Source organism: Catharus ustulatus, chromosome 5 (genome assembly GCF_009819885.2).
Source record: "Catharus ustulatus isolate bCatUst1 chromosome 5, bCatUst1.pri.v2, whole genome shotgun sequence".
NCBI lineage: Eukaryota > Metazoa > Chordata > Aves > Passeriformes > Turdidae > Catharus > Catharus ustulatus.
Window position 1 is genome coordinate 40,867,796 of NC_046225.1, and position 26,404 is coordinate 40,894,199.

General features: G+C 34.7%; 1 protein-coding gene across 10 annotated transcripts in view; it reads left to right on the top strand.

Moving 5' to 3' along the window:
• Positions 1-26,404, top strand: part of TENM3 (teneurin transmembrane protein 3) — a 1,396,736-nt gene that overhangs the window by 543,182 nt on the left and 827,150 nt on the right. For all 10 annotated transcript variants that reach the window (XM_033060171.1, XM_033060177.1, XM_033060178.1 and 7 more), the window contains one exon: positions 9,285-9,450. The gene's annotated coding sequence lies outside the window, so the exon portion shown is untranslated. The remainder of the gene's footprint in view (positions 1-9,284; positions 9,451-26,404) is intronic.

Sequence of the window (26,404 nt, forward strand, 5' to 3'; positions counted from 1 at the left end):
GTAGTTTGACATCAGTTTAATACTGTCATTTTGGAATAAGTAAAATATTCCAGATTTTTCTGGTTCATAGAGATTAATTACTAGCAAAGTTTTTTACCTTTATATTGTACAAAATCTTAGGTGGCCTTAGTTGCTTACACAAATTAAAATTAGGAAATATGGACAGTCTATAGCAGAATTTTTAGGGTGCTATTCTCTCCTCTTTGTTGCCATTTTATCCTAATAACCTTGCCATTTATGAACCTGAAAAATGAGAATGAAACCTGCTAGTGCCAAGTATTTGTTCCCTAGAAAAAACTGCAAAATTACATTGTCTTTTTTCGGCTCTTGGCATAGACTGTACCACACCACCCCTTACACAATCAATTTCATGAAAAAAAAATCAGGATCTAGATAAACTTCAGAAAGTTGTAAGGAAAATAAAGGAACCGAGTGACGAAATCAGATGTTAAAAGAAACATGCTGTTAGCTATAAAGAGGACAGTGTAATACTCAGAAAAAATAATAGTTGATAATAATAGTTTCAGTCTAAATCAACCTCTTGAAGGGACGGAAACCTGATATAGAAGCATCTATGATATCTAATACTGTAAATAGAAATCATGCCTAAAAATATATGTCTGGTGCCTTTGAAATGAGTCTTTTTAGAGTATTTTTATTTATTTTTTTTCTGTTGTCTTCTTCTTTCTTAAGGAAGCTTCTTCTGTCTCAGGAAATGACATTCTATAAATGGATCCCACTGGTCAGGATTAGTTTCCAGTATTGAAGAATGCATTAATATTACAGAAAAACTCAGTTTAGTTGGTTAGAACATTTCCTCTGAGTCTTCCCCTGTGCTATTTATTGCCAGTGACATACATTTGTTCTCACATCTTGAGCTTAGTTTCTTCTACAGCTTTTGTTTACCACTATGGATAGTGATTATATTCCTTACCAGATTATATTTGGTAAGGCTAAACAGAATAAATATTTTCAACATTTTCTGTTCATAAACACAGTACTTAATGCATACATTATGACTGTTTCATACGTGCATGACTCTGAATTTTGAATTTTTACGTTTGATTTCATTTAGTTGTGTTCTGTTAGTGTAGTTGACCAACTCATAAAGAACTTCCTTTAAGAAATTCCATGGTTTATATCTGTTGAAACCAAAGAAATTGTGTGACCTAGACTGATACACTCCATTTTACCTGACTCATGAAGGTTTTACAGAAGTTCCACCTAATTTAAAGAGCTCCACTAGAAATCTTCCTTCAGACTCTAGCCAGATTCCTCTTTATATCATAATTCTTCACTGCACTCCCATCTTCACCTTAACTTTCTCTGAAGCCAATATCAAATCTATCACTTTTCTGGTTTTAAAATAAAACTATTTAGGTCACTTAGAACCTGAGATTGCCATCATAGAAAATGGCAAATGGCAAATATGAAAATCTCCTTTTGGTATGTTATTTCCTTTTACCATATCCTTATATCTTTTTTTACTTCAATATTTACTGAAGTCTTGTTTCTTTCATAGTTTCATCCCAAAACTATAAATAAAATTATAGCGGGTTTCTTAATATATTACAGTTATGGAGGTACATACTACTGAATTACTCTTTAAACTAAGAGCTTATCAATGGTTTTGTTTCATGATCTGTACTACATCTGTTGACATTAGAAAAACAAAAATAAAAATATGTACTCTGGTCTATAATGATATAGTACTTAGATTTAATATACTTTATTTAGAAAATTATTTCAGATTTTGTACAATTTCTAGAATGAAAGATAATTTTAAGGAGTGGAACTTGAAAAAGGACTGGATGTCAACCACATGACTTGTGGCAAATGGGTGAGCTGAGGCTGCTCCCCATGCAATGCACACTGAGTCCTATAGAACATCCACTCTATGTACATCCATTCCTCATGGATCACATAAGTCTTTCAAACCCTTACAAAGAAAGTTTTGACAAATCCCTCACTCTGTATGATGCTTGTTTCCAATTATCACATGGAACATAATATGAAGTTGTGACAAGCATGTTACAGTTGTAATGTGTCAATAAATTATATGCTGCCATATAATTGAGCATATGCAAACCTAAAACAAAGTTGCAAACTCAAATGAAAACAAAATATATGCCAAAATAATGCCAGTGAACGTCTCTACCATATGTAAACCTGAGCACGTTATTTTGTGGAAATACTCTAAAAAGAAAACATGTTTACCATGATCTGTGGTTGATTTCAACTTTTGCTTGTAACTAATCCACTCATACTGCAGCCAGTCTTATGTACTTAGTGACTAAGTAGTTTATTTACATTAAAATCTGTTCCATCACCTAAACCGCTAAACAACATAATGAGCTTGCAGTATTTTTAAGAGCAGATACATAGTTCTACTATATGTTTATTCCTAAAATACAATTTAAAGTTGATTTAAAAATCCAGAAATTCTCTTTCATTCAAATATGAAAATGCTGCATTTAGAATAAAAGAAATATCCTAAGCAATACCAAAAAAATAACTGTTAAGAAGCCTAGTTTTACAGGAGATAACATTATCAATATATGTCAAATACATCTATTTGGTGAGTTTAAAAGATCTAATGTATTAAACATCCAGTCCTTAAAGCAAAGCATATGTGAAAATGCATTGTTATACAGGAAATTCAAGATTAGAACTTACGAATTTTATTCTTTGTTGATTCTCTGGGACTTGCATGTTTTTAAGAAGAAATTTCTAAGCATCTGTCATTTGCTAAATTAATGATGGTTGGATTTCAAGAAATTAGAATAGTTATAGTGTAGTAGCTTCAGGTAATATGTGAAAATGCTGGGATTTAAGAACTGATGTCTAACTTCTGTAAAATTAGAATTTACAACAAACTGCTTTTAAAAACATCATTGAAAACTCTGTATGGGATATCCATTCTATTTATTAATTGCAATTCAATAAATTTACGTATTTCTGAATTCAAATGTAAAATATTATGTGCTTTAATTTAGCACATACAGTAATTATTTATGCTAACATATTTTCAATAAAAATATTAACATTACAGTAGAAAATGTGATAATTTTTAAAGGTGTTCCATTTTCTCCATAATTTTCTCCAGCCTTACTTCTGTCTGCGAAGGTGTCCTAGTTTGAGGACAGGTGTCTGCTAAGAAAGGCAGGAGCCTCTCTTTGAAATGGTGAATGTAAACCCCTCCCTCCAAATTATTATAATTTTGAAATCAAACGGCTCTCAGGCAAATATATGGGAATTAGGAATAACAGTTCTTTACTAGGGAAATTAAAATAGAAATACAGTACTACTAAGAAACAGACCCCAAACCCTGACAAAGTCAGAGTACAACCTGACACCCTGTCAGGCAGGGTGTTGGTAGCAGTCCCATTAAATGGTGGTTGCAGTCCCCTTGCAGTGACAGATGTGGCTCAGTTGAAGCAGTGGTCCTGTAGAAGGTGCAGTTTCCTTCCAGAGGTCCCGTGGTGATGGAGAAAATCCAGCTTCCCTCTGGAGTCCAGTGGAGAAGGGGCTACCTTAGTGTCCCAAAACCTCTCTTTTATCTTGGTAAGAAATGTTGGGCCCTTCCCCCTGGCTGGAGCAACTTCCAATGGGATGAAGTAATTTTATCAGTCACACAGTGGGACTCAATGGGGCATTAGCAGAAGATACCTCCCTGGAGGAAGGATGAGTTGTTAAAAGATAAAGAACAATGCCCCACCTGGTTTCAATGGATGGCCCATTAGCAGAATATCTGCCACTGAGATGGTGATAGAATAGACCTTTTGTCACACCCTGTATTGTAACCCAAGACAGAAGGTATTTCAGAATTCACCATTTTTATTGTGGTCCTATTTACATGAATGTGTAGCAAGGAATGCTAAGAGTATGCAATAATCAACATAAAGTTCTTGCTGATATGAAGTATTTGCCTTTCACAACTATGTCAGTTTCCCATTCTGTTCTTAGGCACTGAGTTTGACAGATACGCTCTGTGGCATCAGTTGCTTACTCTCAACTGTATAAAGGTGAAGCTGACACAGTAACTGGTTTCAAGGAATTTCCAAATTTGACTTCAACAATAGAATATATCTGGAGGAAAAGATACTGCAATTGTGAATATACTTTAAAAACAGCACTATTTATTAATATATTTTAAAGAGAAAAAAATACAAAAATATCTTTTTTATATTTGCATATTCCTTATGTAAGTTGTTTTCCCATTTTTGGGAAAGCTGTATTGTGGATAGGAGAATGAATAACAGTGTAGAGATTCAATGTGTTGATTTTTAACACTTAAGAAACTTTTATATAAATTGGGTAGATTTCAGCTACTATAACTCAGACTTATAACTGTGTTAATTTGACCTTTTCGAAAGACTTGAAAATTAAATACATCAAGATATGATAGAAATGAATTACTGTCACAGTCTTAGATTTTTTGAAGAGCGTTATCAGTTTTGTCTTTGCTCTTGCAGCAACAAGACCACCAGACCTTCTGTAGTGTATAATTTTCACCTCCTTCTGAAAAAATGTGTGCTTAATAGGTCCCCTACAAAATCATCAGAAAAACTTCACTCGGAGTTTTCCATCATATCATTAATCGTTACTTTCAATGCTGCAATTTTATATACAAACAGAATTGTCAGAAAATAAGTAACTTTTCCCTTTCATACTCTAAACTTATTTGTATGACCTTTAACCTAGTAGGTGGGTTAGGTGCACAATAACGCGTCTAGGTTCTATTTTATTGATGATCTGTTCTCTTCATTAGCATCTACTAATATGTTACGGAAAGAAACGCTAATTTCAATTTTCAAGTACAGTAATTTCACGACTGTAAGGCACACCAGATTATAAAGCGCAGTGTCAGTTAACAGTAAATTTCCAAACTTTTCCCATACATAAGGCACACCGGATTATAAGGCGCACTTCCAGGTTTTGATCAAGTTTTAGGATTTAAGGTGCACCTTATAGTCGTGAAATTACTGTACTTTAGATAATTTCAAATGTTTTAGACTTTTGGGGATGCCATCATTTTGCCCACGTCCAAGAGGAATAGAAAAAAGCAAAGTAAAAGATTTCTTTAAATTTTTTTTGTTGGGTTTTTTTGGGGTTGCTGCCTCATATAGAACACTAAAATCAATATTGATGTGGGAGTTTGAACCTCTTTATAAGGTTATGTTTGTATTTTTAATATTTTCATTTAAATCTGTTCAGCTTCCCATTGATAGCAAATTTCACTAAGGACTTCCTGGCTATTCTGTTTTAATCTCTGCTCTATGTCTATCACATAAAGTTGTTTTGTTGTAATTACAGAATATATGATTGAACAGTACAGTCAAGAAACCACATATCTGTATTAATCTAAAGATTCAAGGTACAGGGATAAAACACAGGAGCATTCCAGTCTCCAAAAACTTTAAATTCTGATGCATGTTAACTTTTTATAGTGTTTGGAAAATTGTCTTAGGATATGGAAACCAGGTTATTTTGCAAAAGAGAGAAAACAGCTGAAATATTCTGCCTTGCTTTCTTGTTGAAGTCGTAATTGGGTTTACATTCATTTACTCCCTCTTCTGAAAGACCACTACCTCATACCAAATTATCAAGGCAACATCTGCCAACAGCTTTGTCTACAAAACACTGAGTTACTGGATCAAAACTGTATCTTGCAGACCATTACTATAGTTATCCTAATTTTCTGCCCAAGTTACATATTAATTTTATAACATATATGAAGTAGGTGTTCATAAACAACAAGTGTCATTTGAAGAAATAAATTACTTGCATTAACTTCTTATTTGGCAATGAGGTAAAAAGCAATTTTTTTTCTCCACTGAAAAAGGTGTCTGAAATCTTCAAGATGTGTAAGAATGTACAAGATGTCTGTATAATACCACTGTCATAGCAGCAGTATATGAGTGGGAACAAAGTTTGAGTAATTTTTAATTTATCACAGTTTTTAAAATAATTTTAGCTTGGAGGAGAAAAAGGAAATAATGTGAATTTATGGTATTTTAAATGTAATGTATTGTAAATAAAGTAAACATTTGTGTTTTCAAGTGTTATAAAATTATTTCAGCTTCTGTTTAGGAAAAAGAAATCAATAAAGGAAGTCAGACATAACGAATGAGAATTTCAGGCCCAGTGACGGTAGACAGACCTGGGTGCCTTATATTCACACAGCTTTCAATCAAGTAATATGTGTACTGCAGTGGAATAAACTGAAGATACTCTAACAGCCAAGTAGACTTTGATCACTTTTGTTCATAAATGTGACTCATATTTCAGTAACCACTTTTTTCTAAGCTACTGATCTTCCCTAATCTTTACAGTGAGTGCCTAGTGAACTTAAAGGAACCTTTGCTCATTCTGGAAACTGACATTAAATACTCATACTGGATCACACTGTTCGTTTCTTAAATATCAGATACTGTGTCTTTGTTGCAGTTTTTATTTCTTATGTTGTTTTGTCCAATGTCCTTCACATTCTACAGAACAAATTGTGGTGAAAGGTGAGCTGCCTTTTGTAATCACATTACTTTCATTAATTCAGTTTTACAGCCGAAATGAATTTTGAAAATACTAATTTACCTACTTTTTTTATTTAGTGGTTTTTATTCATTCATCTTTCTTGATGATTACTCCTATGCTTTCTGTTGGTTGCATGGCAAATAAGATACTCAATACAATTAAACATGATAAATACACTGTTATAAATCTCCCTAGTTTTCTAAAGGGAAGGCTAAGAAGAGTTCACTTTTTTGTAATAAGAATACAAGGCACAGTAGGGACTGCCCTATTGTTTTGATTGTTTGTAACGATAAAACTACATCCATGTGAATAATGCACTCGTCAAAATAAATTAATAGCCTTTGGTCATACAGCTCTTGCGCCAGTATGGTGTCTTACTGGATCTAAGATATGACCATTGTTTGTTATGAATTTTGTCCAGATCGGAGCATAATGGATAGCTCTGTGAAAGTTGTATGTTACGTGTTCTGGGTATGAAATGAAGGCAACGTGAGTGTTTCAAACCTGCTGATGTAATATGGGACAATTGCAGAAAGTAGAGAGGGTCAGCCTTGGTCCACTGTTCTCTGTATTGCCTGTTCAGCACAACCTTTGGAATGGGCTATGCCCTATGCTGCACTCAGGTTTTACGTTAAGCAAAAACAAAACCAAAAACCCTAGGAAAGAAATAATGTCTGACTTGAAGAGGTATTACTTGAAGGTGTAGCCAAAGCCCTAGTTTGTTCCTGCTAGATTTGCTTTGTCATTGCCTTTTCCAGTTGAGCTGAATGGTCCTTTTTCTACCTCTCTACTAGTCAGAACAGTTGTTGACCCATGCAGAACACATACTGTGCTTCACCCTCCAAGGATGAAAAGCAGCTTTGTTAGCTGTGTTGTCTCAGGTCTCCCAGAGGCATCATAACTATCAGAGGCAGAGTACTACCCAGAAGTTGTGGGAGTAGTGCTTCCTTGCTACACCTTTTTTGGCTTCTTTTAATGCTACAAGAATTGTAAATAGCATTCCTTAAAACATCTCCATCTCTAGTTTCTCTAGGGAAAAGCTCTAAAAAAATACAATTCATATGCTCATTTATAGCCAGAAGTACTAGTTTTAGAAACATAGCATAGCGGAAACAGGTGAAAACAGAACCTTTTTGGTTTCAACAAAGAGGGATACTGAAAGTCACTCTAAAAGAGATATTAAAAAAAATTGGTTTAGATTTAAGCTCTCTAAGAAGTCACCTTAGAGATGACTTTCTGAAATACTGTGTCTGCTACAAGCACTTGTCTCCTACCTCCTTTAAGTTAATTTTGTGTGATAATCCCTGGGATTCAAATCCAGGGAGATAGTTTTTCATTGCTTTCATATTCATTTGAAATCATTAATTATATCAGCACTTGCTTTTTTTCTTGGCAACATCAAACATACGTATTGCAACCAGTTGTGCAATGTTTCACAATAGTCATCACAGAAAATTACTAAGCTATGCATTATCAGGTTTTTTAATATTTGCAAGTTTGTGAATATTTACAGTTAATGAAAGAGGGTTGGCAAGAAAATACAAATACTTCAATAAGTATATTCTTTAATTTTTAGGGGATATATAAATAATGATTTTGAGAAACCATGAATACTTTCTGCTTTGTTCATATTTTGATAGTATACTTCTGTTTGCTCTTTCAGTAATTAAGTCTTATGACAGCCCAGAAAGCATAAATCCTGCTGAGATGTTTAGGTTTGATGCAAAATATAGATGTACAAACAAAATTTAAAAGAAATAAAATGTACCCAGAATCATAGCAAGCTGTTTTGCTTTTACCTTTGAAAGAAAATTGAACAGTAAAGTAGTATGTCCTACTGAAACTGTTCTAGCCTCCTTGTTAACTAGAACCTCCTTTTGAAATTCATTGCCTTCAATTACATTTTTAAAAGAATTTTAATTATGTGCCTGAAAAGAATAAAGATGCTTCGGGCTCCATTTGTTTATCATGGAAGGCCTAAAAAAATGAGGACAGAGCTTCCCAGCTCATGCAGGGGTTACAGAGAGAGAGAGATGACTTTTAATTCGACAAGTTCAGAGAGATTTCTTAGTTTGACGCGCACAGCAGGGGGTCTTTGAGTGCCTGGCAATACTTCAGCATTCTGAGCTTTGAAAGTCTTTCCCTGCAGCTGAAATTGTATCAAAAGCCAGTGATAATATTCCCTGCAAGGTAAAGGACCCTATTGAAGATTTCTAGAGCTGTTTATTTATTCATCACAGTTTTTTCTTTTAGGACGTATAAGACGCATAGGTAAAAATTCACACAGATGTTAAGAAAATGAAATAAATAAAAAAAATAAATTGAGACCTCTCATTAATCCTTCATCTTTCCCTTAACTTTTCTTTAGGCCACATTCACCTTTAAAATTTCCTGTCATTCCCTACCATGTATTCTGAATGCAATCTTCACTTCAAATCTTAGCTTTTCTACATTTTTATAAGAATTATAATTTTTGTCTGTCTTCTACCACCAACTGAGCACATAAGATGTTTATGGTCATTTCTTTCCACTAAACCCTTAAAGTCATTGATTAATTTTATGGAAGAACATTCGATTTCATAGGGGTCTTTTTAAATTTTATTTTTAAAGTACATTTGAGATAGCTATTTCACAGCCAAGATTAAAGTGTCATTTATATTCCAGATATCAGACTTTTAATGTTTTGACATTACGCTTATTTGAAAATATACACGGATGTTTTTATTTCTGGTTTTGTTTTGTTTCTGCAGCAGAGCTGGGACTGTGAGACTACACCAACCTTTCCCTTGTGTAATGTCAATGTCGGCTATCACTTTGGCAGAATCACCCAGCTCAGTGAAGACAGAAAACCCCTCCTTTCCTCCTGTTTTTTCATCTGCTGGTGGCATTCCAAGTGACCTTCCCTCATAAATATTGGTGAGTGACCACATGGGGAAAGCAGTTCCTTCGTGCGAAGAAACTTGTTTCAAAAAGCTCTGTTGACCTGAGGGGTTTCCATTTTCTCAACGTTTCAAAAAAACCCACATATGCAGGTGTTGCTTGTGGGGGATTTTTTTCCCACCTTTTAATAATAATTTGAGTTATTTAACATCATTTATTTCTCTAGACTTAGGAGCATTTATAGAACACTACCATATGCTAACTCTTCAAACTATAAGAACCAACCTTTCTAAATACTGTTTTATAGAAAGAAATATTTCCTGAGACCACACAAGATTTTTCCTCTCTTCCTGTTACTTTCTAATGGGTAAGAGATCTGGAATGTTATAAATTTATCATAACACCCAAAATATAGCAAGAGGAAATTTTCTTAAGTGTAGGGATTAAGGAAGATAATTAGAGGCCTTGTTCTGGGACATTTCTGATTTGGGAAGTATGCCTAGAGTGAAATCACGGCACTGCAGAAATTCTGATACCTTCAGGGTGATACAGGGGTGATGTCATAACTTTAGTAGTTCCATAAGGCTAAGTTAGATAGCTCAGTACAGAAAAAACTTTTCAGGTCATTTGAGGCTATCGCAGCAGATTCACCCTGCTTGAGATTAAGAGATTTTCAGTTTTAAAACTAGATGTGTAGATAGTGAAATAGTCAGCCATGTCTTGGGAATATTTACAGTGTCATAAAACATAACAATTTAAAGTACAGGAGCAGGTACAAAAATATTTAACCTTGCTTGGAACAGTTTGGAAGTGGTAAATTAGTGCAGGATCTAAGACTGCATATTATTTAAGTGTTGGTTACATGTATTAGAACTAAGACATGGACAAGAAAAGTCACTTAGCTGTCTTTTAATATTAACTATGTATTGCAATTAGCTCCTATTCAGACAACATGATGTATCATTTTTGACTATATAGTAAGTCATGTGAAATATTTTTTCATTTTTTCTTGACCATATGGGTACTTGAATTATGTCAGTTTAAAGGACCAGAGCATCTTCAAAAGAAATATTATTGGGAGCATTATGGCATCAGCCTAATATAATAATGTATTTTGATTGGTGGAACATTTTCAGGAAAAGAAAAGACTGGCGTACCTACAATATCTATCTCCCTTCTTAAAGTGTGAACAGTGGTACTGTTTAATAAGTTTCTCAAGTATGTGTTGGAATTGTCATTAGTTTCTGTGACTACTTGTTATCAGGGGACAGAATGAAGAGAAAAAAGAGGGGAAGAAATTAGTCAAATTCCGTAAATATGTATGCTGTATCATTGTTTTTTTCTTTGTTTCTGTATCAACGGTGTGATGGAGTTGTGGTTACTTAGTAATTTAGGGGTTTGCATTAGGGTGCAGGTACACAGGTAAATCAGTATCAGGATTGGTTTTGAGGATTTGTGTGAATCTCTTAGAACTGAAGTAGGTCTTCAGTCTTGTATGGGATCATTATAATAACAGTTTAAAATAAAAAAAGAAATGTATCATACACTTTGTACAGCTTTTTGTCTAGTAACATTGTGGTACTCAAATCCACATACTGTAACATTTAGTTTAGTCACCTATGATGATAAGGTTGCATACAATTGGAAACATGAAGCAATGAGAGAAAACATTCATGTTTTGAGAAAGGTCTTCAACTGTTTCCATTTTAAACTTCTCTGCCAACTCATTTTTTTATATATTTACGGGATATTTTATTCATTTACAGTATCTTTATGGAATACCTTGCTGTTTGATCATACTAAGATATTTTGCATATGTAGCTGATTTCTTTTAAAAGAAAGAGCTATATACAGTCCAACAATTAAGGACCATGATTTTCTTGTTCCCATGCTGGATTCCAAGTGTAGGTATACAGTTCACAACTCATTATTTTAAGTTATAATGACGCTTTTTAAAATCTTTCAAGAGCAACTGGTATACTAATAATGGGTAATTGGGTGATCATAAGTTCTAAGGTACCATAGCAACTGCTTTATTTTCACTAAGAGGGTGAAACAGCTTTTTAGAAGTTAGAATGTTACCTGAAAGGATCAAATATAATCGTTACCATTTATCATTACACAACATATCTGTTAGATCAAAAAAGTGGTTTTTTTACTTTTGACTGCTTCCACATTAGAAAGAAGTGACCAAGGATGCCAATAATTTGTAATATTATATTTTCCTGTTATAATTTCTTTCTAATACAACCATGTACTTCAGTGTAATCTACCAGATGGTTCTAGATTCTGTAATTTGCTGTCTCTATTGCATTTTTCACATATTTGATATTTTGTTCAAATTTGACATTTTACAAAGGGTAAAGGGGCTTAATTTAAAAATATATATATAAAAAAAAGAGTGACAAAGAGGCATACATTGATAAATATGTTAAATATTGTATAATCATAATTATTCCCTCTATGTGAAGAAAGTGGGATAAAACACATTTTGGTTTTAACCTATTGTGTCAGAGTAGAGTTAATCCACCTCTGAATAGTTTATTGTTTTTTTCTTAAAACCTCAAGTAATTGTTAGGAGTTTGGTAAAAAATCCAGTGTAAGCTGTAACACAGAACTTTTAAAGGTGCAGTAATTTCATGACCATAAGGTGCACCGGACTATAAGGTGCACCTCCCGGGAGCCGACAAATGTCACAACTTTGTAGATCATGCAAGGCGCACCAGACTATAAGACGCACTTCTGGGTTCAGGGGAAAATTTTAGTGAGAAGGATGCGCCTTATAGTCATGAAATTACTGTACGTTTGTCCCTTTGAAGCCTGTAGCTCTGAACCTGATGAAGATACTTCCATGCAACTAGGTTCAAATATCCATTGAATGTGCACAGTGCATTAACTTCCAGAAATATAAACTGTCATTACTCTTAAATAGTGTTGATCTCCCTAAGCAAATGACTTTGCTGTAAAACAATGTACATTTTTCTTTCAATTTATATTTTTTTTCTTTTGTTTTGTTTTGTCTTCTTGTATCTACATTCTTAGGAATCTGATGGAACTGGGATCACAGAAAGGTTGCATAGCCTGCCAACTAGCAGAAATATGATGCTTAAGGAGGTAGAACTAATAAAGCCAGCTGTCCTCTGGAAATCTTGTTTTCTTTGTACTCTAAGGTCACCAATTTCAACTGCAAGCCTGATTTCCCTATTCCCCTTATTACCCTCTTTGCCTGAGAAACAATAGAGCTGTGCTTAGTCTGCAGCTCCCTGAATGCTGAATAGCCCAGCCATCTCCTATACACATTCCTGTCCCTGGGGATATTATTTTGCATCTCCATCGTTGAAAGGTGTAAGGATCTTAATTATCTTTAAGACTTTTATTTTTCTCTGATTTACTTAACACTTGACAATCACCTAGCTAAAAAGTTGCTAAGTGAATGGAGATACGACGTACATGCAGACTTAGGAAAAGCCTTAGGTTTAGCCTTAGGTAAAGCTAAAATACACAGGCATTAAAAAAGATACAAGAAATATCTGGGATCCCCATGCTGAGATTTGGATTAAGAGGCAACTCAATAAAAGAAAGTTTCCTTTAATGTTTGGGGGTTTTTAATGAAACAGCACTTACCGTTCACTTATTGTTAATTTTTGTGAACTATACTATGATTCTTAATTCCTTTTTCGATATTTTGTGTGTTCAAATAGCAGATAAAACAAAATTATTTTCCCTGTCCAAGGTTTTTGAATTAAAAAATATGTTAAAGTGCATTACTGAGGTTTACTTGAGATGTTACAGTGATTATTCAGCTAGGTTGTCCCAAATGCTCATGCACAAGTCTAATTAACTAATAACAATTGAGAAGACTTGTTAGTGATTGTTTACATTAAATGTTCAGAGATGAAAGAAATTAATAAATAATTCTGAGTAATAAAATGTAAATATAAAATCAAAAAAATGCTTGTAAGTACTTGAATAACATCTGCAATTCGTCAGATGTGTCATAAAAATTAATTTTATCACATTGCTAACAAAATAGAAGAAATTATATGCACACATGAAAATCATGAACATAAATTATTCCATTTCTAAGGTAAATACAATTTTTATTATATGATTTGTTTGAGTACAAGGAAAACTTTAAAATCTGAATGGTGTTGATACTTTCTCTATGAAAGTATGAGGCAATCTAAGTTTACTCCTGTGTAGAGGAAGTAAATGAGAGGGCTCTGCAGAGATGCCAAAAGCTTTTTGAGTGACAGCATTTAGGAAGCACAAGCTATTCATATGGTAATGCTTTCAGGCAATTCGGTAGCTGTGTGATCTGCTATTCAAACATCCAGGTCAAAGTTATTATGCATATATTCTTGTTACTTGGTTACAATTACACAGCAAAGTTAAAATAAAGTCATCGTTATTCAGTTGTCTTTTTACAAGAGGAGGGACGAAAATATTTCATAAATTTATTTTCTGTTGTTTGTTTCTTCTTTTGCTTTCTCTTTTTGTCAAAAGGATTTGTTATTTTAATTTTAGTTCAGACGATGCATTTTTAACTAAAGATTTACTTATGAAACGTTGAATTTTAAGATTTCATGGTGACTTTAATAAGAGACTTGTGTATGAGCACCACAGAGAATGATGACATCACTTAGGTTTAAAGCATCTTCTACTTGGACTGTCACCCAACCCATTGTTTCATGCTGTGAACTAAGTGACAAGTTTCAGCATAAAGTGCTAAAAGGTGTCATTCCCTACGTGTGGGGATAAGAGATGTACCACAAGTCTCATAGTTTTCAGCCACCAAGAGACACCTTTGTCAGAGCAGGAGCTGCAGACGAACTCGAAGTAGAGTAAATGTGATTAATAACTACAGCTTTAGCTCAGTTGCTATTCATAGCCTTAGAATTCTGTCCGTGCTACGTCAGTCTGTGTGTCTCTGGTGGCAGGCACTGGCTGTCCCACCATGGGGATCATAAGGGAATCAAGCTTCTGAACAGTTCCATTTAGACACACAGTCTAGACACCATTCTTAAAGAAGTCTCCTCTGTTCATCACTAATGTTGAGAAACTTTGGAAAATGAAAGGGAATAGAAGGATGAGAGGGAGCACAACTGCAGCCTTGTGGTTAGTACAGTCTCCATAGAGAAGAAGGGAGAGATCCCAGTATCAGTTTGAAGGAGTGCTTGTGCATTTTTTTACTGAATTACCATTGGAAAAAGACCTTTCAACTTATGACTTTCTGTAACAGAGAAGATGTTGACTTAATGAAGATAACCTAAAACTCACTTAAAATAGAACTAAGATTTTATTTGATTTTGTATGTTATAGATACAAACCTTTGGAAGCAAATAACCCTTTTCAACTTTTTTAGCTTTACTGGTAAGGAAAAAAGATATCTTCTATATCCTACAGTGAACTTTGCTTTGCATGAATCCAGGCATTCGTGTTAAGGACATGAATCATTCAATTAGGGCTTTTTTCCTTCAGTACGCGATCTCTTTCTGTCAGGTATACAGCTTTTTAATTCATGCTTTTCTGTTTGCTTCACAAAAATATATTAAAAGACATTCTAGATCCTTGACTGTGTAAGACTTCAAGAAACTTTACATGTACATTATCAAAATTGTCTGGCAATAGTCAGATTTGCTGTGAAGTAATTCCTGTGACTCTTTGGTGTAAAAGATATTCTGATTTTGAATACATGCTAGTTATCCATACCAAAAAAGCAAAAAATGTGTAAACAGCTAAAATGCAATTAGTAGGCAAAAATGAGTAATTTAAGACCAAGCAGTTGCTTTTTTTTTCACTATCAGTTGTTTTTATTCTTGGTAACTTCTGATTGACATAACCATTGCATTACTGTTAAAACATAATGAATGGAGCATCAGTTTGCACTTAGACTTTTGAATCATCAGCGAACTGTGACCAGCTGACAGCAACCAGTAACCAAACTGAAGGTTTGCCAGCCAGCTACATCTGCATTGAGTTGCTTGGACAGATAAATAATCAAGTAGTCTAAAGCAGACATAATTTTAAAAGAATTCTACTCTTCTTTTAGTATCCCACTTCAGTCACTTGCAAGGTTTTAATGGTTTACAGTTTTATTCATCTCTGTCTGACTATATAAAATTGTGTTACCACATTTTACAGTCCTAGCTCAGGAAATGATTATAAGATGTGCTAAGGTAAAATTAGCACTTGCAGGCATAAACGACTAAATCATAAAGGTCTTCTTCTCTTATGTTCACACAATATATGCTCACGGATTTCCTCCCAGTAATTTAAAGCATGAATTTAAGCATATCTGGAAATCTGATTTGCCCTCAATCAAATTCTCTATTCTGCTAGTGCTAGATGTCTCTTATGCAATCTCCAATGCAATCCAGTTTGTGTTTGCTTACACAGACTCTGTGGGCCAGTTATAAAAGGCAAATTCAGAAAGACACAACAGGAGACAGATTCTGTCTTCATGGCCAAGTGATAGGACAAGGGCTAACGGCTTTAAACTTAGAGGTTAGATTTAGATTACATACTAGGAGGAAATTCTTTACTGTGAGAGTGGTGAGACACTTCAACAGGTTAAGCAGAGAGGTTATGGAATCCTCATCCCTGGGAGTGTTCAAGGCCAGGTTGGATTGGGCTCTGAGCCGCCTGGTCTAGTGGGAAGTGTCACTGTTCATGGCAGGGCACTTCGAACAAGATGAGCTTTAAGGTCCCTTCCAATCCAAACCTATTTAATTACCTTAGTAAAAGAAGAAAAAGGCTGTTTCCCTCTCAGTTAATTTTTAAATGTATTCACATGCTAGGTAAATAGAAATTCAAAATTAATTCAAACTAAAGATCTTTATCATATTAGTGAAGAAAACTTGTGGTGGGGTCTAATCAGAATCATATAAGATTATAGATATACTTTATGCTTTACTATTTTCTGATGTCAATATTAATAGTGACTTTTTAATACATAATAGATTCCTATGTCAGCGTGAAATTCTGAAATTAGATGAACATATCAATAAATAAAATAAAAAGACAATAATAAAGAAATTAAATAAATAACTTATGTCTTCAGGTCTAAATAAGATATCACTGTGGTTTAAAATTTTAAAAACTGTAGATAGCAAATTTCAACATGCTTTTGAACACTGAGGAACCTATGGTTAATTTTGGTTTCCAGATTTGAAAATTCACTTAGCTCTCTGAAAAGTCTCAAAATCATTGTAAACTTTTTGCCCCAGACAATACATTATTGAATCTTACATTCATAGCAAACTAAGGTCCCAGTCTTGAAGCTATCCTAATTCCTTAAAAACTTATGTGCAGGCAAAGTAGTTTTCAGCTTGTGGGTGGTTATAAAGGCAAGGCCTTTGCTCTGTTGAGAAACGCCCTCACTGTGTTAGGGAAGGGCTGTTCCAGGGGAATAATGAGGTCAAACTAGCTTCAGGCATTGATAAATGCTAAGTTACCATCAGCAGAAGACTTGGAGGATGTATTTTCCCATCTAACTTTTTCTTTACTTTCTAACTAGAGAGAAACTGGATTTAAATAAATGTGCATATTTTATTTTTCCAATTAAAAAAAAAATTAAAAGAAAGAAAAAGAAAAATAAAATTAAATAATAGAAAGGCCCATCGAAAAAAATTCTTCTCTGTAAAACTTTATAAATGTTTTATTTAACTGACCAATTCTTACTGTTTCCTTTAAAAAAGAAATTAGCTGCTAATATCCTGGGAAATATTTGTGTTAAAGGTCATCTTAAACAAAAGTCAAATCTAGACTATCTGAGAAGTCTGGAGAAGATGTTTAATGCAAATTTTTTGTGGAAAAAAGATGTGTGTCACTGCAGGTCATCTCTTAATGTTCTTGTTGGGGTTTCTCTGTTGGATATGCAATCTCAGCTAAATGTTTTGAAGAGGAGGAATCAAATAAATTGCCCGATTTTGGGTCTTTCTCATCTGTATACAGTTGTGCAGCTCTAGTAGACCTGAAAATTGCCCAGAGACAAACTTAAAAAATAGAGTGCTTTTGAGGCAGAAAATTGGTTTTCTGCAGCATGGTCTAAGGGACAGAATGTGACAGGAGGATAAGGAGTTGTCAGTATGTAGTGATATTGTAAGGCATATCTTACATAACAAAAAGGGTCATTTGTCTCTTTTTTTCTTTCATTTTAAACTGCAAGAGATTTAATTGAAACAGTTGGAGGTATCACCCCTAAACCAAGAACAAGTCATTATAATTCACAAAACTGAAAGTTCCTCCCTTAACCCACTTGTAATAGCTACTCATTGCAGAATGCATGTGGGATACATGCCTGTCCACTATTTCAGAAGCCTTATTCTCAAAAGGAAGAGGGAAAAAAAAAACCTCATTGTACATGCATGTCAAATATTAGCATGATTCTTGTAGCACAATAAGAAAAGAAAGTGGTTTTTGCTTTTGATTAGCCTCTTGATGTTTCAGAGCGGTTTTGTATGGCTTAATTTTCCTTTTTATGGCAGTTTGTACATATAAAACAAAATGAGGAAAGGAGGGGAGGGGGAAAGAAATGTGCCATTTATATACCTAAGATATGAGGCCTCCTTTGGGTCCATTATACATTAATGGGTCAGCTGAGATTTATTAGGATATGTATATTAATCTTTATACACATTCACATACTATAATTGTTCCTTTGGTGTTATAACGTGATTAGCTGTAAATTTGTGCAATATTAAAAATAATATGGATTTCCATATTACAGAACAGTAATAACAAATTGTTATTAAAAATGCATGTAAAGTATGGGATGTGAAAGTACTTTTAAATTCTCTGTAATCCGATTATGTTCTGTTGTTTTTAAATACTAAAATGGTTAAGTCTTTAAAGTAAAATCTAGTAGGAAAAAATTAAAAATTTTATGTTACACAGAAGTGAACAAATTACTCTAAAACTACCTTAAAGAAAGATTACTGTCCATTTCTCATAGAAAGCTGAGAGGTGGATTTTTGCATTAATATTATTTTAATATGTAGTAAATATATATTTATATTTTAATATGTAGCAAAAATTGAATATAGTAGGTCAGAAAATTCAGTATGTATACCTCTCTACATCAAAACATTAAGGGATCTTCCCTCTTCATGTCTGTAATCATATGAAAATCCACATGTAAGGCCATTATTTTGTGCTTTAAAGATACAGTATAGTAGGTATATAGAAGAGAGGAACTATAAATTTTAATTTTGTGAATCTATTTTTTTTTCTTAAACTAACTATGTTTTAATTTATTAAATGGTAAAAAATAGAGCAGCCACTTCTTTTTTTCAGGTGGCTTGTGACAGTTGTACCTCTGTGGGCACACAGTTGTACATCCTCACCTGTTTCTCTCCTTTTGTTTGTGATTGGATATGACAGCTGCTCATTGCACGGTCCTGATACCACCACAGAAGTGGGTTCAATCCCTGTATGGGCCATTCACTGAAGAACTGGACTCCATGACACTTATGTGTCCCTTACAACTCAGAATGTTTTGTGATCTACTGTCTAAAAGTTCCTGGAATTGGCTTTGAGAGAGACAGAGAATGAACATTGAGACCATCTTATATTCTTCTTGTAGAATACATATTCCTTCCTCAAAAAGCTGGAAGCTTTACTCTCAAGTTATTTTCATAAGATATTGATACCTTTTGAGTAAAGGTTTGTTTACCCACCCTTAATGACCCCATAGTGGAAAGGTATCTTCTTTAGCCCCTCTTTCCTGAATCATAAATTCCTATCTGTACCTTGTGTATATCTATGGGAATACAAGAAATTTCCTTATTATATCTTCCATCATTTGCCATGTAGTCCTAAGACTCAGTCTTTGATCATTTCCAAAAGTCCTACTATAACCACGGGTCCGAGTTTTCTTCCATCTGATCTACATTTTAAGATTTATTAATAGATTGCATTCTGTAAAATCTGACTGTAATGGCTCGTTTTTATCGTCATCTTTTAGAAATGACCCTTCCCCAACTTCAATGTTTTTTGGTCCTACAGGCCCCCAATTTCCTGATAGGATGTGTTATGGGATAAACACAAGGTAAAACAGGGATATTTTTGTTATGCATTTAAATATTTTATGTGGAAATACATTTTCCCCATATTTCCATTGTATCCTCCAATATTAAGAAATCCTACAAATAAACCATATTAAGTTAGGTGTAGGATTTCTAGCTGGTTTATTTTAACACAAACTGTAAAAAAAAGCCATCTGCCTTATTTCTGCTCATGGTATTATGCAATTTAAGTAGACGGACTTTTTTAATGCATTTTACATGAAGATGATGAGTATTTCATTGTATTCAAATGCTTGTGGAATTGCTGTAAAATAACATACAGCAGGTGGGCCAGTGTCATTTGTGAAAGTGTCTCTGAGCTGCAACTTGAGCTGCTACTGTTTCTCACTAGCATACCACACAGCTTCAAGGCAACTACTCTTCTCTTACTCAGCTATTGCATTTTATTTTACTGTAAATCAATCCCTTATTTTCAGTTCTTGTTTGTTCTGTTATTTGCTTCTGCTTGCTAATTTGTGACTGCAAAAGGAAACAAGTAAAAGGTGACCATTGGAAGTAGAGTTCTCTGTAGCGTAGTTTCAACAAGAAGGGTAGGGGTAGTCCATGGCTTCTATTCAAAGTGCCTTCTCTCATGTTTGACTGCACTTGAAGAATTTTCTTCTATCTTTGTGGTAATCTAATTAAATGGTTTTGTATTTCAGCTATGTCACAGCTAAAGCTGTGGTTGCTTAGCTAGAGCTGTTGCAAGTCCCCCTCAATATTTTACTGTGCTTTCTCATATTTTTAATGGTAGTTTTGGGAATGTGTATAGTCAGGTAGTGAATCAATATTGTCGCATACTTAATCATTATGGATTAAAAGCTAATATTAAAAATTAATTTAAACTGTAAGAATAAGTATGTATATTCATTTAAAAACATACTGGAGAAATAGCTTAAGAGCATTTCAAGCTATTTGCATAACTAGCAATTAGTGTAGAAATTATTAGTGTAGAAATTATTCGTGTATTTTTATTAGTATAGACATAATTAGTGTATAAAAAAACCCAAACATTTTATGTAATGAAATTATACCACCTGCTTTTTTGATTTTGAGCAAATTTTCATTATCTATTTTATTTAATTTTTCAGTTATATAATCGGGAGAAGACCATTTTATAATTATGAAAATAGTCTTTTAAATAAAATTAAGTAGAAGATTAGAACATCTTGTGTTGGAACATTGATTATCCAATTATATTTGTGTAATGCTTTTCTCTTCAAGTGTGAAATTTTAAACTAAGGTACTTTTTCAGAAATTTCAGAAATTTTTCCAGTTAGAAAAGTATATTTTCAACTCCCTCAGGTAGTTTTGTTGCTTCAATTGAATGAGCAACATTAGTTTTGATTACCTTGTTTGCTATCTATAAATATCTCATAATTTTTATGAAATTCTAAAATGACCATAATACATCTGAAATTAATCCATTTTCTTTTTCCTGGATGGGAACACACTGAAGGCTTTGCAAGCAGTGCAGGATGCATTGGCTTAATTTTTCAGTGAAAATCCACTGCTTCGTGTTTACCCTTATACAGCAGTTTCAGTAGGAATGTTTTTACATGACTGATCTTTGATTTTTAACAGTTTATTAATCTTAACTTGTATTATATTTCATAGGCACTTTATAATAATTATAATATTAGCACTATCATGGTTTGTAAGTACCTCCTTTTCTCCTGGCAAATTTATTTCCCAGTGTTGCAGCAGGCTTTTAATCTGTTGAGTTGCCATTTCCCAGGAAAGGGAAGTGACATTTTTTAATTATCTGGAGAAATTTGCTTCACGATTAGAGAGCATACTCAGCTAGTTCTACTTAAACTACACTTCCCTGTCTTTCAGTGTGGTTGGTAAGTCACAACTCTCTTTGTCATTAATAATTTTCAAGGTAGTGGGGCATACATTGTAGTGTGTCCTTCCTCAACACCTGCTACAGATCTCTGCTGATTATCTAACATGAGTTTGAGTATTGCTTAATGTGTCACATGCTGGTGCAGCTGCTCAGGATATGTTAGTGCAAAAGAGTGGGGCTTAAAGCCAGAAGGAAGCATCATTTACTGGTAGCTGGACTTAAAGTTACTCCATTTCCTCTGATCTCAGGAGACTGGCACATCACCTTGCACTTGACAAACACAAATGATGTTTTAAGGGTAGTTACGGTGTGTGAGGACTTAGGTATTTTACACAGACCCTTTGGAATAGCAGAGCCATGTTTTATCACTACTAAAATTCACAGCAGTCTCTTACTGATGCTTGTGACACATTTAAACAACAATCACCTCCTAAAATCTGTGAACTTTCCTTGATGAGAAAATTACAGTTGCTTAGTATTCTTTGCAATACTGTAAAATAGACAAAGTTGTCTAAAATACAGCTGGAAAATTCCTATTCTATTTGTATAGTAATTTAATTTGAAAATGTGACTTCTCTGTTTCATAAAATAGTGATAGTTTTTAAATTTTTTTGAACTCGCTGCAGATGTTGAACTGAGTCCAAAACAGGTTAAAACTAAGCCATACATTGAAAATTAATAATGCTTATGTCTGATTTTTAGATATGCAGTTGTGACTGTATTCAGGAATCAAACCGCAACAGTTCTGCTACAGAACTTAGGTCTGATGCTTGTACAGCTTAAGCAGAGAGGAAAGGAAAAGGATAAAAATTCTGAGTTCATAAGTACATAAATATATCCATTAACCAAACTTAATTGCATTGCACCTCATAATTCAGAAGGTACCTTATGATGCTGTCTTGAAGAACACTTTTTGTTTTCTCTATATTCCCTGCTTCTTCTTTCTCCCTTTCTCTTTTCCCTTTATTTAATTACTTTGTTTTAAAAAATTCCTGAAATTACTTTTTTTTTAAAAACACTGACAGTTGCTCACTACTGCAATAATAGGAAGAAGTCAATTCTATGCTTGTAGTGAACCAGATTTTCTGAAGCAGTGTTCTGTCCCAGTTCACAACATAGATTTATGAAATTACCTTTCAGGAGACATATGCACATTCAAAGTAACAGCAAAATAATCAGTGCCTTTGATGTGGCCATGTACATTAATTTACTTTCAATAGAAATAATATGAGATCTCTATTAAGACAGTCTAATAATGATATTTTTGTATATGTTTGGTCTTTTGTCCTGCTTTTATCTTATTACCAGGTAATGTTTCCTACTTTCCTCTAAAACAACTTACTTCATGACTGAAAACAAATTTATACATCTTTCCATATTTGTATCTATAAATTACTCCTTGGCAAGAGGAAAGTAAGTACAGATGCATTTAACTTTGCAAGTTATTTTCAAAATTTTCCAAACACTGTAATTTATTTTTTTTCTTCTGTCCTCTTGTGGTCTTCTAGCCTAATTTAATTTTTTAAAAGCATTTATATTATTTATAGTGAAGAACAGAGTGCAATGTATTTAGCAGAGAACTGTTGGCTCTCAGGGTGAACAAAAGAAAGATAAAATGTCTCTTGGTTTTTCAACTCTTTTCTGTCAGAATAAAATTTGACTCAGTGTGGAGACAACCTACATGCAGCCTTTCTCCATCCGCCTACCTGCCCAATGGAGTTTTCTTTTGACTCAGCTGGATACTGCTGCTGCTTTCAGATACAGAATGATTTTCTTTGATTTTGTACTGTATTACTGGATAAAGAGCAGGGAGGGAGAGATGAGGTACACAGTAACTACATTATTGTCACATACATGTCTTGACCATAATCTTGTGGACACAATTACCATGTTTGTTCATAATTAAGAAGAAAAGCCACTTAAGTGCATCTTAATAATATTGAGTGATGTTAAAGATTCTAGAGTATGAAACCTAAAGAATCTATATACAAAGTGTAATTTCAAACTAATCAAAATATTAACTGACCTTCAATTCAGAAAGGACAGAACAGATTGTGCTCTACATTTATGAATGAAGTAGTTCCAGCTTTTTCTGTCACTTTGCAAATTATCTAATCTTTGCAAGATTCAGTTTCCTTTACGATGTGTTTAATATTCTTTAGTGTTTTTAGGAATACTGTGCTATAAGCCCTAGTACCTAAACATAAGTAATGTAATTTCACGATTATAAGCCACACCATTTTGACTAAAATTTTGGTCCAAACCCGGACCTGCGACTTGTAATCTGGAGCGGTTTATATATGAACAATGTTCTAAAAGTTACCAACCCAGAAGTGCAAGCCCGTGGCAGCCCCAAGCCGAGCTAGAGCCCAGCCGGCCCCGGCAGAGACGGGGAAGCCCGGCAGAGGTGGGATTGGCAGCGCGGGGGAGGTTGGCAGCGCATGGGGGGGCTGGCAACGTGGGGCCACCTGGCGGCGTGGGGAAGCCTGGCAGAGCCAGGGCAGGCCGTGCGGGGAAGTCCAGCAGCACAGGAAGGCCCAACAGTGCAGGGAAGCCCAGCGGTGCAGGGAAGCCCGGTAGCATGGGGAAGCCCGACAGAGCCGGGGCCGGCAGCACCGGACCAGGGCGAGCAAACACGGTGGTGGCAGTGCAGGCAGCGGGCAGGGACGAGTGAGCCTGGCGGTGACGGCAGTGCCGCCTGGCTGGCCCTGAGCGGCCCCGCCGGGCGGCAGCGCCGAGCTGGGCCACCTGGCCCATTGGCAGCCCCAAGCGGGCTGAGCCCGCCTGGCCCCGAACTGAGCCAGTAAATCCCGCGATCCCACGATTCCGTTACTAACTGGCAACTTTTTGAAAGTTGCACACGGATCCTTGCTGCGAACGAAAGTGTGGCTTATAATCCAGTGCAGCTTATATATGGAGGAAGAACAAAACGTTGCCAACACCCCAGAAGTGCGGCTTATAATCAGTGCGGCATGAAATTACTGCACATAAATTATTTTATACTGCTGTTTATTGTTTTTGTTGCCTGGACAGAAGAAATGTGAAGAGAAAAGCTACAGGAGGCCTCTCCAATGTTTGGGCATCAGAATATGGACCAATACAATGTCATCAGATAGTGTAACAAAGATAAATCTTTTTTCTAGCTTCAGTCTCTTGTTTAGTTTCTGTAGGAATGCATTGACTCTTTCAAAGAGTACATCCCAAAAAGGCATGGAATACCAGAAGGTACCTCTTTGTCTTGAGGTAACAGTGGACTCTTCTTGTTTTACCAGAGGTATCAAAGATGGATTCTAAAATTAGTCTGTTCTCACATATCACTGTTGTGTTTAATTTGTGAGCCTTCCCCATACATTTATTTTTTTTAAACTGTGGACATGTAATACCTTCAAATACCAATGAAGTACTGATAATATGTGTGTTATAGACAGGAGTTCTCTTAGGCCTTGAAAAAGCACTCAGTGAAAATGAAGTTCACCCATTGCGCCTTGTGCTAAAGGCAATACAACCACCTAATTAGAAATAAAAGGGTTGTTGTTTTAGTAGTGCCATCCTGATAAGTATTTGAATTTTAAAGGAAATAACAAACAAAATAAAAATCTTCCAACAGAGAAATCGGTTGTTTCAGTTATTGTCCACAGTTGCATTGAATTATTTCATTTCTTTCATTGACCCAATCCACCAAAAGTGAAGAGAAAAAGGAAATTTCATTTTTCTCCTCTATGTGGAAGGACCCAGCTTCATGTAATTTCAGTGATTAAAAAGTGAGAAAATAATGTAATTTTTCACCCAAATGTTTCTGTATTATTACAGAGAGGAAATAATCTTTCTGATATGAGTCTTTGCTGAAAGAAAAAAAACCCTACATTAACATTGAGAGTTTAATTTAAAACTGTTTCTGTAGTTTATATGTTGTCTTTTACCATTGGGTATAAGTTGCAGATCAGTCTTTCTTTTCTTGGGAAAAGAAAAAGAAAACAAAAAAAACCAAAACAGGCTAACAAAAAGTGTTCCTGTGGATACAGCAAAAAAAATTAACTATAATTAAGTAGAAATTTGCAACTACTCCTTTAATGAAGCAGCTACAGAATTAGAAAAAACATTATATTGAGAACCAAACAAACAGGATTTGCTTTGGTAATTTCAGGTGCTGTAAAAAATTGATGTATATGCAGCAAAAGGTTCTCTGTTAAATAAAGGCCAGTGAGTACACATACCTAATTGCTGTGCTTTTACCTTGCAGTACAAGGGGTGTTAACTAGCAAGAGCGTCAGAAATTGAGGGATTTTCCCAGTACTGCAATTCAGATAGTGAATAAAAAGGAGAACCTGAAATGTTGAAAAATGGAGAAAATTGAACCACCTTGCAAAAAACTTTGCACCTCTTCATAGTGTCTGAAGAAGTTAAATTCAAGTATTGTAAGACACTTTCATAGCATTTTAATGTTCATCAGACTAAAAATACAATAATTTCGCGATTATAAGCCATACCATTTTGACTAAAATTTGGTCCGAACCCGAAGTGTGGCTTATATATGAACAAAGAACGAAAAGTTACTGGTTTAGTTTGGAGGACAGGAGTCTACTGAGAAAGGCAGAAACTTCTCTTTGAAATGGAGAATGTAAACTCCCTCCCTCCAAATTATTATAATTTTGAAATCAAGAGACTTTCAGGCAAAGATAGGGGAATTAGGAATAAGAGTTCTTTACTAGGGAAATTAAAATAGAAATACAGTACTACAAAGAAACAGACCCCAAGCACTGACAAAGTCAGAGTACAACCTGACACCCGTCAGGCAGGGTGTTGGTAGCAGTCCCATTAAATGGTGGTTGCATTCTCCTGCAGTGACAGATGTGATTCAGTTGGAGCAGCGGTCCTGCAGAAGGTGCAGTTTCCCTCCAGAGGTCCAGTGGTGATGTGGAGAAATCCAGTTTTCCTCTGGAGTCCAGTGGAGAAAGGGGCTTCCTTAGTGTCCCAAAACCTCTGTTTTTATCTTGGCAAGAAATGTTGGGCTCTTCCCTCTGGCTGGAGCAACTTCCAATGGGATGAAGTAATTTTATCAGCCACACAGTGGGAC